General features: G+C 47.5%; 1 protein-coding gene across 3 annotated transcripts in view; it reads left to right on the top strand.

Moving 5' to 3' along the window:
* LOC135917684 (beta-1,3-galactosyltransferase 1-like) overlaps positions 1-18697 on the top strand; it is a 143828-nt gene that overhangs the window by 46452 nt on the left and 78679 nt on the right. Inside the window, exon 1 of one of the 3 annotated variants that reach the window (XM_065451260.2) lies at positions 10973-11081. The exons of the other annotated variants lie outside the window; for them this stretch is intronic. The gene's annotated coding sequence lies outside the window, so the exon portion shown is untranslated. Of the gene's footprint in view, positions 1-10972; positions 11082-18697 lie in introns of those variants that run through there. 3 annotated transcript variants of the gene reach the window in all.

Raw genomic sequence — 18697 nt, 5'->3', positions numbered from 1 at the left:
CGCCCGATGAAACGGCCTATAGAAACTGCTGCCGAGCATACACCTGGCATACAGCACGAAGCGTTCGCTCTAGTCAGCATGCCGACTGCTCACAGATGGCGCCACTGCCTACGAAATATGGCGGCATCCATGGAGAAAAAAGTCTATGCCGTTGACTTAGGCCATGTACGCATTACCGGATCCCAACAATGCGTTGTAGGGCGAGTGGTCTCAGGTTTAGGGAAGACAAGTAATGTCGCTCTTAGCCTTTGCCTTGTATATTTATATGTTCCAGGATGTACAGAACTGTGTGCTGAGGATTTCTAGCCCTGCGACGTCGTTTCTTTCATATTCCTTCTGCATATATATATATATATATATATATATATATATATATATATATATATATATATATATATATATATATATATATATATATATATATATACACTATTTTGGTATTTAAGAGTAGCCGTCACCATTATAGGGTGATTGCATCTCTTTCTTTTATTTCCATTTCAATAAAGAAAGCGTAATGTCGCGAATTCAGAGAACCGTCTCAACGAGGAAGAAAGTCGGATGGCGCTACGCTGTCAATGTCCGGGAATAAGTTGCACACCGTGTGACAGTATTAATTCGCTCGAGTCTGGGCCAATCAGGTGCACTATTATGCAAGCGCTTGCATTGTGTGCGGCCCTCCGCCCAGGCCCGAGCGCACTATCAAGCTCCAGAATACGGCAGTCGCGAAGAAAGGGATATTAGATCCCCGATAATTATGTGTCTGTAAGACAATGAAGAAGCGTTCATGCTTGTTATCTATGTAGTGTAATAATCTGGTGTGCAATATTGGAGACATTTAGCGTGTCCGGTATTCCGGCAAGAGCGGGCGGTTTGCCGGTTTACCGGGGGCGTAAACGTGAGCGGCCAGATTAATGGCGCCAGCTGGTGGCGCAAAGCTCAACCACACAAACACAAAGCTAATAACTATATTCTGCTTAGCTGCTGGTGTAAATTTTCGACAGTGGCGTAATGGTGTTCACAATTACGCCACTGCCAAAAATTTGCACCAGTAGCGACATATTGTGGGTTACGGCAGTTTTAGCTCTGTGTTTGTCTGGTTGAACTCTGCGCTACCAGGCGGCTGCACCGCTCTGGCCGCTCACGTTTATGCCCCCGCAAATCCTGCAATCCGCCCAAAGCGCTCCCGTTTACCAGAATAGCGGACAGGCTAAAAGTCTCTATTGCTACACGAGTCGCATCCGTGAGGTGAAAAAACACAGTCGGTGAACCTTGCTTGTGCCTCCTCTCCGCCATTTTGGCTTCCCTACTCGGTAAATGTAGCCTTTGTAGATAAATCTATTGTTGCATTTCAGGCATTTGTCGCCCCGTCACACATTGGGGAAGTGCGGGCTATTAAGCCCAATGCCTTGAAGCACTTACGCGACCGTTTGATCTGACGAGACAACGTTATACGTGGAGGCTTTACTCCATGATAAGTAATTCGATATTTTCGATGCATTCTTTTGAAGTTCTTCCATATTGCGCAAGGCTATAACATAGTTTGTGAAGTCTCGGGTGGTGTTGATGAGTTCTCTGGCCGTAGGATGAGAAGTGAGATAATATGGGCAACTCGGACCATGGCGAGTACTATACACCATTGTGCACTTGAACGTGGCCGTGGTGAGCAAATACACATGCAGCCAGTGCATGTTATTTATGTTTATTTTTATTTTTTGCTGCAATTGTTGGCGCACCGCTTGGGAATTCATGGCGTGCAGGTTGCTTGCTTAAGTTCGGAATAAGCGCTCCAGAGACGAGAACACGAAATAACAGAGCGGAAGGGATGAAACGCTTCTGACAACTTAGAATAATTCATGTGCCAGCGTAGGCTCACGCACAAGGCACGCAGGCAACAACAAGAAACAAAAGAAAAGCTTGAAGCGTGCTATATAATAAAGGGACTCCCAGAGAAACCGCCGACGACACAAATCATACTACACCAGACACGTTCTGAGTGTGCTGAAGATTAAACGGCCAAACTTTTCCCATATACTCGAGACCAAGTCACACGCTTTTTTGTTAGTTTTTTCTTGAAGTAAACCGTGTGCTGGTTAGAGTTAGTAAAGTTTGGTGATTTTACCTTTTTCGTTTTTTGCGCCTCTCTGATGAAGTTTGCGCGGTTAGGTGTTCCTAAGGGATTCGCCTTGTTAACCGTGTCAAGTTTCTCTTTTTGTCTTTGTTGTCGTTTTCTTCGGTGTTGTTTCGTTCGTATATGCGTTGCAGCTGGCGTTGACGCGTAAATAAATGTGCTTGAGTTGTGAGCAGTGCCTCTTCCCGTATTTTATTCCATTTACTCTTCGCCACATTTTATCGCTTATGCGCCTAGACGAACCCGCTCTAACTATCCGACCCCTGTAGTTGCTTAGTCAGTACAAGTAAGCCTGTGAACCGCACTCAGCTTTCATGCTTTCGCTACCTGGAGCCTCATGTCGGCGCAGGAGGAAAGAAAAAATTATCGGCAGGCGCTGTCAGGGAGGCAGCCGCAGCGGAGTACGGGAAACGTGTTGAGCACAAGGGTACAGTAATTACTTAACCAAATACATGTCACAGTTATTCACGCCTTATAAAACTTATGATAGAGCTCTGGTGGGGGCCTGCGGTCTAACCTTGGACTTGTGTTCGCTCCTTATTCCTAGTGGGCCCGCCGTGATCAAAGGTGGCGATCGCGAATTGGCGTCCATCTGTCCTGCTGCCCGAGTTACGCCAGGCTACCGTAGGAGAGCAACATTAAAATTTCGGCAACACATTGCACACTCCTGAGGAGCACAGGTTTCAGTTTGATGTATTATACCTTCTTTGGCCGAAGGAGCTCTCTAAAAAGCCGCTCGAGCGTCACAATTATAGTGATCTAGAAATCAATTTTCTAGTGCACTATAGTCACAATCAAGACCACAGCGCTCCCATCTCCTCTTTCGAGGAGAGACGCTGCAAGGCAGCTTCTTCATCTGGCACGCACACTTTTATTAGCCGAGTGGAACAACCCCAAATATAAGGCGCACAAGGATACACGAACTTCAGCTGCAGCTTTGGGCTCCCCGCTCGGCTCCCCGCTCGGCTCTCTCTCTCTTCTTTTACTCCCCACTCCCTCTCCTGGTGTAGTGCTGTTGTGGTGACCTCGCCCGAGAGTCAGTTATGGCGCTGCAATTATGTCTTCACTTTTCCTCATAAGAATCACACACACACATGCGCACGCACGCACGCACGCACGCACATACGCACGCACGCACATACGCACGCACACAACCACACCCCCGCGCGCGCGCATGTTTGTGTGTGCGGGTGTGTGTGCATGCGTGCGCAGGTGTGGTTGTGTGCGTGCTTCTTTGATGTGAGGCATCGCTTTTGTGCCGGCTGTGGTTGTGAGTGGCCTTCACGAAGGCTTATACACTACATTGACTGAAATGACCAATGGTGCGTCGTGCGATATCTTCGGCAGCGAGGAGAAAATCGAGCGTTTATTGGGCGACGATCCTCGATTACACTCACGAAGAAAGACACTCCCCATAGCAGTGCGGCGGCTGGACGATCGGCCGCTGTCCGTGAGGGTGCTACTCCAACTCCGTCCCCATCGCTCGTCGGCCGACAAGCGCGTGAATGCACGTTTGTGTTTCTTGAGGGTCGACTAGGCCTGTGTGAACGCTCTGACATAGTGTTGCCTTCCGTGCGCCTGCGCGAATTCACTGCGCATTTCCTTCCTCCCTCACTCACTCTCTGTCTAATCTTCTATTCCCCCTATTCCTGTCCCCAAGCGTTAGGTAGTCAACCAGGCGCTTTGCTGGTTAAAATCCCTGCCTTCTCCGTTTACTTCCTACTCGTCGAACGCGACCATCCCCGCTCGGATTGACAAACCTACTGTTGAGCTACGCCTTTCTGAACGCCAAGCTAGCGGTTAAATTTAACTCCTATTGCGTCACGCGGGGAGCGGCAACCGCGCCAGCTGTGCACGCGGCGCATGCATGATCGAGTTATGGATTCTTTCCTCTACACTACGCAACGATGCCAAAGTAGGGCGCGTATGTAGTACGGTTACAATGATATATGTGATAATAGTAGTACACGTTTTCGTCATATGCGGTTTTAGCGAGTGACTCCTATGCTGACCGAACTGAAAGCCGTTTCACGTCAAAACAAAGAAGAAAAGGAGAAGGGGCATGGTGGCGGTCTTTAACTGCCATATACATGATATTCGCAGCCCGTGCTTCAACAAACGTCAGCGTTACACGGCTGCCCGTAGCGGCTGAGTGGCTATTCATCGCGTTCTAGAACGCTCCTCTACTCGACATTCGTCCTCGACTCAGTGACGACGAAGATGATTTCAATTCGCATCATTTTATTTCTACAGGAATTAAACGGACGCCGGAGGCGGATTAGCGCCGTCGACGTCGCCGTGCTGTCACGGTATGGAAGCGCACGCATGGGTTGCGCGTGTAGAGTTAGGAGGTCTCCGGAGATGCAAGAGACGCACTGTGGGGTCAGCTGCAAAAAAAAAAAAATAACGAGAAAGTCACGCTGTCTGACGCAGCCCGTAGCTTTCCATGCAGTGCAAAGAGTTTTTTGTTTAACTGCGACAGTGTGGCAAGTTTGGCTATTGATCAACCTGCTATCTCAAAACCGTGGCTAAACACACACAGAGAATAAAACGCTATACAATAAAACAGTATAAAGCGAAAAATAAAAATAAATATTCAGAAGCTTTGACAATGACACATAGTGAAGCGCCGTAGACGCTATAAATATACAAAGGTCTTGAGTTCTGTGCTCTGGTCAGTGTGACTGTTGAGAGAATGGTGCGAACGGTGAGGAGGGAGACGGGTGCGGCGCACAAGAAAAGAGGAAGGCGTAGTGGAGGGGTTCAGCTTTTCCGCAAACTTCTCACCGTTTGCGGTTCATCGGGTCACAAGAGAAGTGTACGAGACGGAAGCAACAGCGCTAGCAGTGAAATTCTTTGACGCAGTGTTTAATCAGAAAGCGCTCATACGAAGTTTGCACTGCAGTGACCTACCATATTCTACTTAACTGCTGGTTTAAAGTGTCGTAGTGACGTAATCGTTCACGTGCATTTGTTTTATGATTTTCCTTCGACGAGAACGTTCAGACCACTAAAAAAATTATGACGCGCAATCGTAATTGAGCAAAGGGCCACAAGGTGTCGCTGTGCGGTCTACAGCTCCGCGGACGTAACTGCGCAGTATAGATATAGATGTCTCAATAAAAAAACAAATGCTACAACGGAAGATTGACAAAAAGCTTGACTGCGATTGCTACAGTAAAGCTCCGATAAAGATCAAGCAGGCTTGATGACTAATTTTGTCGCCTAGTCATCTTCAGTCGGTAGTCGGTTGGCCGCTGCGGCAAGAGTCGACGCGAAAGTTTCGCTTACACCTATCGACGCAGTGCGCGGGATGTGCATGATTCTTTGTTTCTTTTTCCCCGTCCTTGAGCTTTTCGAGTACCTGTCAGATCATTTTTCACTGTTTTGAATGGCTCTGATAAATCGTTCGGAGGAAGACAGTTTGGCATACTTGGTTCTCCCTTTCCGCCCAACTGTAAGAAAATTGGGCTTTGTAAGAAGAAGTCGGCTGGAGAGAGTAGGAGGCTTCTTGGAGGAGCGGAGCGCGCCACGCACGGGCGGGCAAGTTCGCACCGCCGGCCTTTGTTACCTCGCTGCGTGAGATGAACCCGTAATGCGGGAACGCGCGGCTTGCTCCCAAGGCGCCAACCCGAGCTAATGCAGGCAGGCAAGTTGCGTGGACGGCGCTTGCCATTTCGGCGCCTGCGTTGCTTGCCCGAGAACAGTGGAAAGAAGGCGGCGTGGAAGGGCGGTCATAAATAATGCAATCGCCGCGTATATAGCCGAGGTTGGGAGGCGTCTCCGCCGGATCCATTGTTTGGTTAGTTTGCTTGTTGTCTCTTTATTTATTCTTCTTGTTCTTCCGGCCTTTGTGTTATCAGAGGCGCGGCTCGGGAAAGGGTTGGCCACGCGGGGCGCATGCGTGTATAGCGTCCGCGATTCCCACGTAATGGACGCCGTGTTATGTGCGTTCCCCGCTGCGGGCCACGTTTCCCTATAGCGCCGCTGGGCCATCATTCGGTCGATGCGGGTGCGGTAAGTTTATGGCGCGCTACGGGGACGAGCGCAAGTGTAACGAGGCGTAATGAATTACGAGTTTAGCGGAAGCAAAGAAAAAAAAAAGAAAAGACATCGGGTACACAGAAACGATTGTTTGAACTGTGAAATAACTAAAATATGCAAAAAAAGGAAAATAGTAATATGTGGGAGCAAATAAATGAAACTGTGAAATAACAAAAATGAAACAAATACGAAAAGAGTTAGTATGTGGGAGCGAATAAATCAATGTAGTGCAAGGAAATTTGGCCTCTTTCTGCTGTCTTGGCAGCAACGTCCCTTTTTCGTTTCTTTTTTCGTTTTTCTTTCTTTCTTTTTTTTTCTTTTATGTGGACTTTCGAGCTGGCTTTTCTTGCAGGAGGCCAGCCGTTGAGCTGGGCTGCTGGTCTCCGGTGGGCTTAGTGGTCCCACAAACACCGAGAAAGTATGTAAAGAAGAGAGAAAGGTGCCCGTTTCTTCAGGATCACGCGAAGCGATTGTGCTGTTTTTAGTTGTTCATCCGGTCCGACATGATTGCCTCCCATGCGACTTCTTGGGTGAGTGAACATTATTAAAAAAGTCCGATCATCATCATTATCTCATTCTCTTCGAACCAGCAATGGTATCGTTCAAAAGGTGGGAAGTATGATCATAGGCAGCAGGCCTAGGGTGACCACCTATCCCCGTATTCACAAAAAAGTGCGCTAGAATCGTCCGTAAGAGCAGGCATTAGCTAATCGCGCTGACATCTTTCGCGAAGGCGACAGGCCAGCGGGAAACAGTGCTCGGTGTGGAAACCAAGTGTTACGGCACTGACGGGCACAAAATTTTGAGCAAAATGCTAGAAGCTACTAATAAGGGCAGCTGAATTCAAGGTTTACGGGAGAACCGTCGTCGTCCATTGTGGGAGTCGGTGTTGTTATGTTATCTAAGCCATTGGCTTCACCGAAAATGGCCCCTAGGTATAACGGAAGGCCTATAGAATGTCGGGCAACATGACACCTTGCGTTGGCCACCGTTTCCATTTCGAAGCGGGCACTGACGGAAACATGATCGCATAAGTAATGCTGCTCCCTTGTCCACTCCGCCACCGACTAGATCCCGCGGGTTGTCAGACAGCAGGTCCTTGATAGCTTTTAGGCCTTTCCGCCGCTTCACAGCCCACACACTCGATGCGCCATGCCGACAACGCTTGACACGCATCTCTCAGGACTGCGAACGAGTTCACAAATGTACGTCTCCTTCCTTAATGACGTCATACCGCCATAAAGGAGTTATGTCGACCCACCAGCGCAACGTTTAAGGAGGGCCAACTTGGCACTGCGAAACTCGACGGCACTGCGACGGTCTTTATGTTGCATAGGTTATATATATCGTGTTACAGCTGACAGTACCCAAGGCACTTACTGACATTACCTATTATCCAATAAAATTTCTTTGCGCAGTAGTATGACGCGGCTAAGATTATTTTCTTCGCCCCTTTATGAAGCCAGTCACTGTTATCTGTAATGTCTGACTCCATGATTAGTTAAGGTTAATCACCAAACTTTGGATGAGAAAGTCTCACATCTTCCTAGGAAACGTCCTAATCGGTACGTTTTAAGTTATCTGTGGCATTGTCATAAATGTATACACTCCGGAAGGAATGCCCATATATAGAGCGTTTAATGGTATTGAGTTTAACTTGTAACGTAGAATCTCACTTCATGCTTTCCATCAGAATTTCTAACGACCGTTTTAACGGTGATGAAACGAGACTTTTTTACATTTAGTACGTCAATTTCTATGTGAAGTGCGTAAATTAGGGAACTTCTGTACAAGTTTTAATAATTCCAATATAGTTTGCTTGTGGTTATTTCATACAGCTCTTCGTCATTTCTTTTTTTCGGTATTATACAAGCTTCAAGTTCAACCTTTGTTGATTACTTTTTTGGTTTTATCTGCAGCCATTGCCAAGTAAATGAGGTAACATGTGGTCATTAGCGGCAGCAATTTTATCATTGATACACCTTGCTGCAGTTGGACTGATAGCCAATGTAATTTTTTTAACTATGCTATTCTGGACTCCCTGCATGGTTCAAATCAACTTACTGTTTCTTTTTTCTTGCTTTGTTGTTAGTACCCTTCTCTTCGATTTGTATTGTTTAGAAGTTATATCGACGTACTCACCTGAAATCTCCCCTATGTAATGCCCACTACGGCATTTGGGTATAGAAATAAATAAAATAATCAAATAAAGCTGTGGCGCGATTTTCTTTCTATAAATGCAAGAAGGCCGCATACGCCATTAAGCTCACTACTGCTTCTGACTTAGTGAAACAGCGCATACCGAAGTTAGGGTACACACTATCTAGCAAACTAACTAGCAAGCAAGGAATAATAAAATAAAATGTAAATAAAAGTCGGATCGTGCTGGCACATTGCTCACCGAAATTAAACTAGGCACATTGTACATCACAGCGAACGCAAAATATAGCACAACAGCGAATGATCGTTTCCAAAATAATACAAAGAAGGGAAGAAGAATGTTCAAGATAAATTTGAAACACAGTAACTATATTTGTTGACGCCCAGTTCGAGAAAGCACTGCTGGCTGGAGCATTCTAGTATGCACCTATAAGTAGTTCCTGCAGAACACCCATCACCTAATAATTCTCAGCAATTCATGTCCCTGGCACGAAAAGCGATTCATGCACTAGTACGCTACTTGAAGTGCACCGGCTTAAGAAACTCTTGATAGTGTCCTTGTGCATCCTCCCACACGCACTCTGTGCTCCCTCTCTCCCTCTTTTCCTCTCTCTATTCCCCTTTCCCTCAGTGACCTGGTTTGACCCCCCAATGTAGGGTCAAACCGGGTGCTCGTCTGGTTGACCACCCTGCCTTTCCTGTCCTTGCTCTCGCTCTGTGTCCAGTCCCTCCCAGAAATTATTTTAAGACGCTAACTGTATACTTTTGCAGTTCGTGGCCGCAATTACTTTTTTTCCAAAATGAATGCTCTTCTGTCCACAGCGCAGAATTTAGACCTTAGTTGTTGTTTTCTCTCTCTCTCTTCTGTCTAGAGCACGATTAGTGCAGTGCAAGAAGGGGTTCCCAATATCTTCCGATTCCAAGCAACACTAAGTATTATTTTCGGCACAGTCTATTTTATTTATAAAACATTTTGTGGTCCCTGAATACATTCTGCGTATTATTGTTTCAATCGAACGGCTGACAGCGGAATATTAAACAGCATTTTCGGATCGATTCGGAAGAAAGTGGAGTTAGTTTTGACCACGTTTTCAAGCCACGAAGTTCTTGATGTTTCGACGCACAGTTGTCGCAAATCGTTTCGCGTATCGTTTTGTTAAAGAAGAGTGACACATGTTTCAATGTCAGTGTGTGCGTCGTCCGGGCTTGACTATCCACGACGCTGTTGCTCGGGATGCCGCAGTGCCCCCTCCCCCCCCCCCCCCCCAGGACCACACCGAAGTTAAATTTCAAGTCTCATTTCATTTTAATTGTTAAGTCGCTGTCACGTCCTCGTTAAGTGTCGTATGGGCACAATTGGCTTTCGAGAAATGACTGATCACCGTAAAGTATATTCGAACTAACTGCTGTCGTCGTCTCGGCTGCACTATACTTGTAGTGATAAATTGTAGTGATACCGCAAGGCATCAGTTGTTACTGCGCTCGGTTTAGTAGTGTGCACAGGAGCTTAAATGAACGGGCGATCAACAAGAACGCACCGTCAATACAGTAACCGCTATAGCATTCGATCACTCCACTTTGCCGAGACCTGTACGCCTAGGCAAATGCACACGAAAGGAGCAGAAATTATAGAACGCTGTCGACAATTTAGCTCGTTAACTTCGACTCGGAAAATTGATTGCCTAAAAATGTTGATCCGGAGAAATGTTATCAGAAATCAGAAACAGCACCATACAATGAGGTTGCACATAAGCGCTGCTTCAGAAAACGCTTAAACATGTCTAAACTGGCACGACCGATGCTTTCGTAACTTTCTGTCTCCCTCTTTTTTTTTTCTTTCTGGGAGGCGTTGCTACAATACAGCACACCATGCAGCGAGCCGAGGAGCGGTTAGCTCTCCTCGTCTGCAAGCCGGGAGGGTGCGCTGAGCCTTTCCGGCTGCTCCCGCTGTGCGCGTGCTGGGTGACGAGTAACGCTCGCGCCTATGCATCTATGTGCGCGCTTACATTTTTTTTATTGCATTTGCTTGCTCCCTCTTTCACTTGTCGTCGTTGGCACTGTGCCACCTCGTCGCGAGACGCCGAGAATAGGAGGAGACAGAGAGAGAAAGAAAAGAAAACACAGGCCGTGACGGCGGCGAAGTTTAAACCGGTGCTCAATCCGTCGACCCTCTGCGGGGCAAGTGCACGTCTCGCCCCCCCCCCCCCCCCCCCGCCTTCCCCGTCCCACCACCACCCTAGAGCCACCGACTCGGCTTTCCAATCCCCGTTCGCGCGCATCCAGGCCCGACGAGGAGAGTTTGCGCGCCCGACTCTCTTTCGCTAATGTTAACAAATCGGGACGCAGCCACGCGCACGCTTTCTTTCTCTTCTTTTGTTTTTGTGGTTTATGTGCGTTGTGACTGCGTGTGTTTGCGCGTGTCTTGCGCATGCGCCTTGGTTTCGAGCGCCGTGTAGGAGCCAATGAGGCGGAAATAAACGGGCCCGTGCGATGGCATTTACGACGAGCCGTTGGTTGGAGAGCGATCCACCACGGGCCAGGAGCCGTGGCTCTCTAGAAGACGACGCTGCTCCGCACGTAACTTTTAAGGGCGTTATGGAGACCGATGCGAGGTGTTTGGACTACGGGGCGGGTGTGCGGGTTGCAGCGAGACTGTGTTTCTAGACTGGCTGACGATCGCCCCTGTTGGACGTAAACTCGAAACCGGTTGGTTGCTTCCTCGTCGATCGTGGCAGCGAGCGCGAAGAAGGTGAGCGGGCTCGCATTGCTTGACACGCGACTCCGCATGTGCGTATGCGAACGTCAAAAGAGAGCGTTGGGGGATTTATGCCGCCCCTTAGTCACATTAGAAACCTGTAAAAAATTTGCTTTAGTCGCACGAATGACGAATTGGGAAGTCAAATGGCTCGAAGCGCTCGACCGTGCAGACGGTGTAATTTTCTGATTGTTCCACACTTCAGTGTTGAACTGATTGCTATTGACGTGAAAAGCACGGATCTAAAAGCAAGATTTATGAGTAATTTGTACGCCTCAACCTACTAGTATGACGTACGCATACAGAAACGAAAGAGAAAAAAAAATAAGAACTGCCCCAAAATGTAGAACATAAACAGCGTCAAATAAAAAGAAGAAGAGCAATCTCAATGCTACTAGAATAAATAAAACGAGCAAAAGCTTCCGAAGAAAATTGATAACATGCCATAAATTTATCGGTTTAGGTACGCCATCTCATTGTCGATCAAGTACACCGATGTTTGACTCACGCAAGTGGTGCCCTGCCTCCCAATGAGAGGCTTCAGTTGTCGGCCTAGATAGCTGTTCAAAAGAACCCTCAAGCCTTTCAAGGTGGGTCTATACAACTCGCACTGTCGAAAGTGCGGCGCTGTATTGATTCGAGAACTTCTTCACCGCTTCGCTAGCACCGAAGTCCCGGTTGTCTCGTAGTGCAGACACTCGCTCTCTAGGCGAAGAGCAACATTCGTGCCAAATATCACCACTAAATGGCCCAACGTTACCTCAAATGCAGTCGTCCAAATGCAATATGCGATTCACGCCAAATGCAAATTTACCTCTTCAGACCTCGAGCACTTCGTGTGGAGGCCCTCCAGTATGTCGGCACTGTGCGAATGGGATTGTATACTGAGACGGTATACATCCTCCACAGCCAACGCTCCACAGCTCCACACAGCCAAGCTCCAATCTCCACAGCCAAGCTCTGCTCGCTTTGGATGAACTCATCGACGCAAGATGTCGCCTCCAGCTTTGGGATTCCCGGCTACTCCCTACTGTATCGCATTAATACGGTGCGACAGTACCATGTGTACGACACGCTAGAGCTTTCTGGGGTATATGGGCGCGACTGACACGACCTTTGTTGCGACATGGGAGGAGAAGGAGAGCGTGAAGATCCTAGGTTCACAGAAGGCGCTGCAGGCAGTCGCTTGCCTGAGAAGAGAAACGCTCCTGAGGCCAAAAAATGTACCGCAGGACACGTTTGCAACTGGAGCAGGCATGTGTTTGCTGCAGCAAAAAAGAAAAAAAAAAGACAAGAAAAGCGATGGAGCAACATTATAACGGAATGCCTAGATATTCACACAGTAAGGACCGTAGACAACGTCCACCTTCCAGAAGCGCTGAGATTCAGTGCTAATGGCAGCGTTAACTGGTCAGCGATCGTGATAAGCAAGATACGCTTGGAGGTATTGGTAGAAGAAGAAAGCATAGAACAGATGGAGCCGGTATAGTCGCAGGTATAGACAAGTGATAACATTATAATGTATATGTAGAGCTTTTTAATGAAGAGAAATAACACAAAGCAGAAACAGGCAATATGCTAAACTGCACTAGATGTAGTGAAACCTGATGAGCTCAACCAGGCTAGGCCACTATTTCTCGCTGCCCCGTTTAATTCAAAAGGGGATGCCATCAGAAATGATAACCATATCTCCGCTCTGTGGTAATAGCCTCGAGCAGCGCGGTATTTGTATTCTCGCACTCTCAGAAACAGGCCCTGGTCTTCTTGTTCCTAAGTTGCTTCGGGACCGGCTTGGTATGAGAAGCAGAGACAGCTACCTCTTGAGAATACATGTTACCCGCACGTGCATTTTTACTAGCCTGAATACAGCGCGAACAAGGCAGCGGAAAGAAGTCATATTACGGCAAAGATTGCGATGTTCACATACAAAAAAATATTCCCCTCTGATAGGAGCGCACCGTCTCAAAAACGAGCCCGAAGTGAGAAAGCAAACACGATACCAAGATCGCCTCCCACCTCTTCTGACTCTTTCGTGTTTTCTAAATATTTTGGAGAGCCTTTAGTGATGCCCAGCTAGTCAAATGTAGCGATGCATGTAGCCGTGTAGCTGTGCAGCTAGTCAAATGTAGTGGTGTAGCGAGCTACCAGCAAAACTAGCATCTATAATCGGGTTAATTGGAGGGTCGAAAAGTTCTGTCCGCGTTCTCGCAGTGTAACGATCCCGGATGTCATCGCTTCCCGCCAATAAGTTTAGTCATGCCAGACTTCACGCTTTGCTTTGCGTTAGCCTTAAAAGAAGTCTGCTTTGATATCGAAATTTCATGATGCGGATTGTCGTAGCAGTGTCGATGCTGTGTAGAAGCGCTTTGACTGTACATTTTTCTTTTTCTTTGCTGAACCTGCGATTCGCAAAGGTTCCAAAGGCAGTTCGTCTTCGCTGCGTACGCCTGCCCACGAATAAACTATAAAGTGAAGGCGTTATTTCTAGCTTCCAGCCGTCGCTACTGCAAACCTGGCGGCTAGCCTACCCGCGCATGTAGCATCAAATCGAAGCACCCTTTCGCGCGAAACCTGTACAGTTTCGACGTCAGCGACGTCCATGCGATTTGCAAATAGCGTCTGCGACTGTGAGTCGCCTTCAAATGAAAAGAAACAAATAAAAAAACGTGAACGCGTGGCTGAAGGAAATAATTAGTTAGTGCTTGCAGCATTGGGTGTTGCCAAGCACTCTGCCGGTCCACGCGACAAATGCAGATTAAACGGTGGCTGCCGGCTATATTGTCCTATTTCCCACGGGCGATGCAGCAATAGCAGCTGCGGTTGCGGGGGAACATGTGCGTGACAGCTGAGTTTAATTGAGCCTCCACGACCTTGCTGTTGCTTTTTTTCTTTTCTTTTCTTTTCTTTTCTCTCTCTCTCTCTCTCTCTCTCTCTCACACACACACACACAGACACACGTGTGTGTATGTGTGTGTGTGTGTGTGTGTGTGTGTGTGCGTGTGTGCGTGTGTGTGTTTGGTGATAACCCTACATATGAACGCTTTGCAACTGAGTCATAGCGTAGTAAGGTATGCGTGTGCATGCGTACGTGTACTTGCCGCTGTAGCTTAGTGGCTATGGCGGTGCTGTGCAGAGCTCGGAATTGCTGGTTCGATCCGGCCGGCCGGCCGCATTTGTACGGGGGCGAAATGCAACAGCTCTTCGGGTACTCACATTTATAGATGCACGTTAAAAAATGCCCAGATGGTCAAATCAAAATTATTCTCCTGGAGTCCCCACTACGGCGTGTCCCCACGGCGTGTGATAATAGAGGCCTTTCATATAAGAAAGGAAGGCGATAAATGTGTGAGCACTCCCTCTCTTGCCTTGTCGGGAAAAGAAATAACATTTTTGGAAGAAAGATTAAAATGATGTTTTGCAGATGTTTTTGTGAATGATGCGCGCATGCTTATGCTGATGAAGCTATAAATGTCCGGTGATTTTCAAATAAACTTTCAGTTGGCAGTCAGCGCTTGTCTGTGGTATTTGTTTCCTTGTGTCCTCGTCTTTTTCGCGCTGTTTCACCTCAGTTCTCACAATCAGATCGTGGTTTTGGCACGTAACACTTCAGAGCAGTTTTTTCATTATTTTTTTTTCTACGTGCGCGTGTGCATGTGTGTGTGGGTGTGTGCGTGTGCGTGTGCGTGGTGAAAGAGGAGGGGGCGGGGGATGACACAACGTCGTGCGAGTGTTTGTGGAGGATTTGTTGCGCGAGAAGCATTACCTCGTCAACTGCATTCAGCTTACATAACGTGCATTTCACAAGTCGCTCCTGTATTCACTATGCAAAACGGTGTTTTACTATGCATGTACTTTGCGCGCGTCCCACTGTCGCGCTACTCGCTCACTTACACCTGAGCATATAAGATCAAGCTAAGAACCGCGGAACCGAACAGTCAGAAATTCAGCATCAGTGTGTAGCAATAATCACAGGCAAGTTGATGTTCCAGCTGAGAATGAGAATCAGCAGTGAAGCCAGATATCCCATATAACGCGTAGAACAAATGCAAGGGATCATATAATGCTGCGGGTTCCGTTAGCGTAACAAGTTCGGCACCTCTGGAAAAGAAACGCACCTCATGGAGAATAGTAAACCTGCGCGCACATAGGTTGCTGCATTGACGCTTGGCGAATGCTCATGGAGATCTCTAAGAAAAGGCCTTTGTCCAGCAGTGCCATTAGAAAGACTAATGGTAATGATAGTGGTGACGTCACAAGCCCGCTCTTTGTTTCTGGAATCTCAAAGTTGGGCCAATTGGTTCACAACGAAACGCAGCGCGAACACGTTGGTGGCTTTGTCGTTTGACAGTGTTGAGAAGGATGTGCTTCCGTTCAGCTTTTAAAAGTAAGTTTGTGACCGGTTGTGTTTCACATCTTCTGGGTGTGGACAAGTTCCCGCATGATCGAGGTACTTCCCTTGCGATCTCATCGGAAGGCAAAGTGTGAGCGCCTACGTAGTGTGTCATACGGGCAAGCCATCGCTCGAGACAGTCGAGATTTCGGATCTGTCTTACTACGCTATTGGTGTAGGGCTCCTACGCGACTCCTTCCCTACTCTTTCACGATTTTGTTGTTTTCTGAAATGCCATATCGTCCGCAAGATACCATCTGAAATTATTTATAGGAATTGTATGTCGCAGTTGTCAGTTTATTCCTGTTTTTGTTTCTCGTTGTTATTGTTGCTGATGATGATGATTCAACATACGTATTTCCATAAGCAATAACGCAGAAAGCAGGAGAAGCAGGCTAGCAGTTGTCTCCTGGGAGGTGTATTAGGCCATCCGCGTCGTGCGGCGAGACAAAAAAGGAGAAGAGGAAGGATGCAAAAAATAAAAGAAAGGTAAGAAGGACAAACGCAGACAAGAGTATGGTCCCGTGGGTATAAGGAGAATTCTGGCACTGCTTCTTGAGCCCCGTGTCGAGTTGAAGCTCGACCTATCGGACACAATATTAGTGAGTTCAATTTGAGTAAGCTGTATATCTACTTGAATTTTCTCACCAGCACAGGGCGACAAATACTGAATGTTGGTCATTCTATTACAGCAAGTGCTCAAATTAACGATAGTGTCCACAAGCCGGGCACGAGGGACTCGGCGCACGTCCTCGCTAGTTTTCTTCTCGGTGGCCGCTATATAATTTAACTTTCCTTCACCAGAGCAGAACCACGTAAAAGATTTTTTTTTTTTTTTTTGCGGCGGGGGGGGGGTGTACGAGAGGGGGGCGAGAAGAGAATTTGGTCAATCAAATGGTATTGCGCGACTGACTATGCATGCTGTTTGTGTCATGGGCACCCTGACTTGAGAAACGCAATAACCGGGAACACGTAATGGCAGGGAACGTTTTAGTTGGACTTTGATGAGTGTAGTTGCACTGTAGCCCATAAGTGCGCGCGCATTTGTGGCGTCCTCTTGGCCGCAATGAGCAGTAGCCCCAGCTCCATATCGTAGCTTCGCTCTTTCTCGCTCATACGCCCATTTACGAGTCGGCTTGGAGGGAATGACCCACCTCACTCGTTCTTTTGCTATCTCTCTTTTGACTCGAAGTGTTTACTTTTCCATGCTCGCGTTACGCAATACGATCTCGTTAACTTGAGTGCCTCGTGCACGCAAGATGTGGACGCGTGTCTTCGTGCGCGCTATGTGCGGTCTTGCTTATACCGGGCCCGCGTGCTGTTTACAGTATGGCGTAGCGCGCTTTCTCGTTTATGAAAAAGATCCAGAAACACACGCGCTAGCGGCGATGAATGAAACATGAGAAGCTATGTATACAAGGAAGGGCGGGGGGGGGGGGAGGGGGAGGCGCAGAATCAACTCTATGCTCGTATACCATCAGCATAAATAGCAGCGTGAACAGAGATTTGAAATAAAGCGGGAGCATTGCTCAGGCATTAATGCTTCCGTCTATAGTGAAGAACAATCGCTGTGCTAGCGGCGTTCTGCATTCGCACTTATAGAGTTCGCTTTCGTAGTCTGTCTACATAACGACATATGGCGAACCGACGGGATTGATTTATTGATTAAGCGCTTGGGATTTGAACGACCTAAAGTCACGCAGGGCATATGAGGGGCGCTGTGTAGAAGAGGGCTAGCGTTAATATTTGACCGCCGGGTATATATCCTTTAACGTTCAGCCAGATCCAGGTGCACGAGCGTTTTGCATACTTCCTCCATTGTATATTATCCGGCGTGGTAGGGTATCGAACTCGCGTTATCGCGCTACGTAGAATGTGTTTAGCTGTATTTTGTTGTAGCGCAAGCTGAACAAGGACAACGGAAAGGCACATTTGACACACACAGCGCTACGTATACCATACCATAGCAAAATGTATTCCAAAAAATGTGCCTTTCTGTTGTCCTTGTTCAGCTTGCGCTACAACAAAAGATATGCCGTACCAACAAGCTCCTGTTGCTATCCTCATTGTGTTTAGTGTTATATTGTAAAGCGGCCTTATTCAGTCGTGGTGTGCGTAGCTGCGGGGACCAATTGAGGACGGGGGTGGGAGCGCGTACTGACGGAGTGCGATAATGCTGGTGGAGCTACGTAGAGTTAGGTGCACGTTAAGCCTTACCGGGAGGTCAGAGCCCATCTTAGTACAGACGTCTGTCATGGACCGCGTGCTATGGTGTTGCTCTGCTAAGCACGAGGTCCCTGTATCAAATCCGGGTCGTGGCGGCCGCATTTCGACGAGGGCGAAATGCAAAAACGCCCGTGTCCCACGCATTGGGGGCACGTTAAAGATCACCTGCAGGTCAAGATTAATCCACAGTCCCCCACTACGGCGTGCCTCATAATCAAATCGTGGTTTTGGCACGTGCGACCCCAGAATTCAATTCAGTTCTCATTAACCGCAGTGCATTCCTCTTCGAGAGACAATGCGCGACGCGCTTGGCACCACTTCGACACATATATAAGAGCCATCATATGCAGCCGCCATACACGTTTCAGGGCGGGTGCCGTCCTTGTATATTGAGTATATCCAGTACGTGTTCATTTTGCAGCTGAATTACCTTCCATTTAACTTGCAGAATAATCCGGGGCCAGGAGAAATAAAAGTCGGTGTCGCAGTGCAGTCGCATAATCGAGATGCGTTTTGATGTTGGTTCATATTATTTCCTTCTTTCTTTCTTTCTTTCTTTCTTTCTTTATTTATTTATGTATTTATTTATTTATCTATTTGACTTCAAGGGCCCCAGTGGGGCAGTGCATAGTATACGTTTCGACGATGGCAGTCTTAAAATGGGAAAGAAGGAATAAGATGGGCTGAAAGTCGGGCCTATTCTTTCGGGAACCGCATCTCACAGAAGCTTTTTTGAAACCGACTGCATGAGTTTCGTTCACGAGTGCTCGAGATTGGAACCGCAAGTATCGTATGCACACAAAAAAAAAAGAAAGAAGAAAAAGGAAGACGTAGAAAACATCACCCGCGCAACTTTTCGGATGTTCGTGTATACACTGCTGTAGATTCACGTGTTCTTCACGCTATAAGATCCAGGAGGACGGTGACACTCCTAGCTAAAATCCTCTCTAATGGGCATCGTCGCTGTTCCTGCATCCGTCTAGATAAAGCTGGC

Source organism: Dermacentor albipictus, chromosome 4 (assembly GCF_038994185.2).
Source record: "Dermacentor albipictus isolate Rhodes 1998 colony chromosome 4, USDA_Dalb.pri_finalv2, whole genome shotgun sequence".
Taxonomy (NCBI): Eukaryota; Metazoa; Arthropoda; class Arachnida; order Ixodida; family Ixodidae; genus Dermacentor; species Dermacentor albipictus.
The sequence above is the reverse complement of the archived record's forward strand: the minus strand, read 5'-3'. Positions and strand labels throughout refer to the sequence as shown.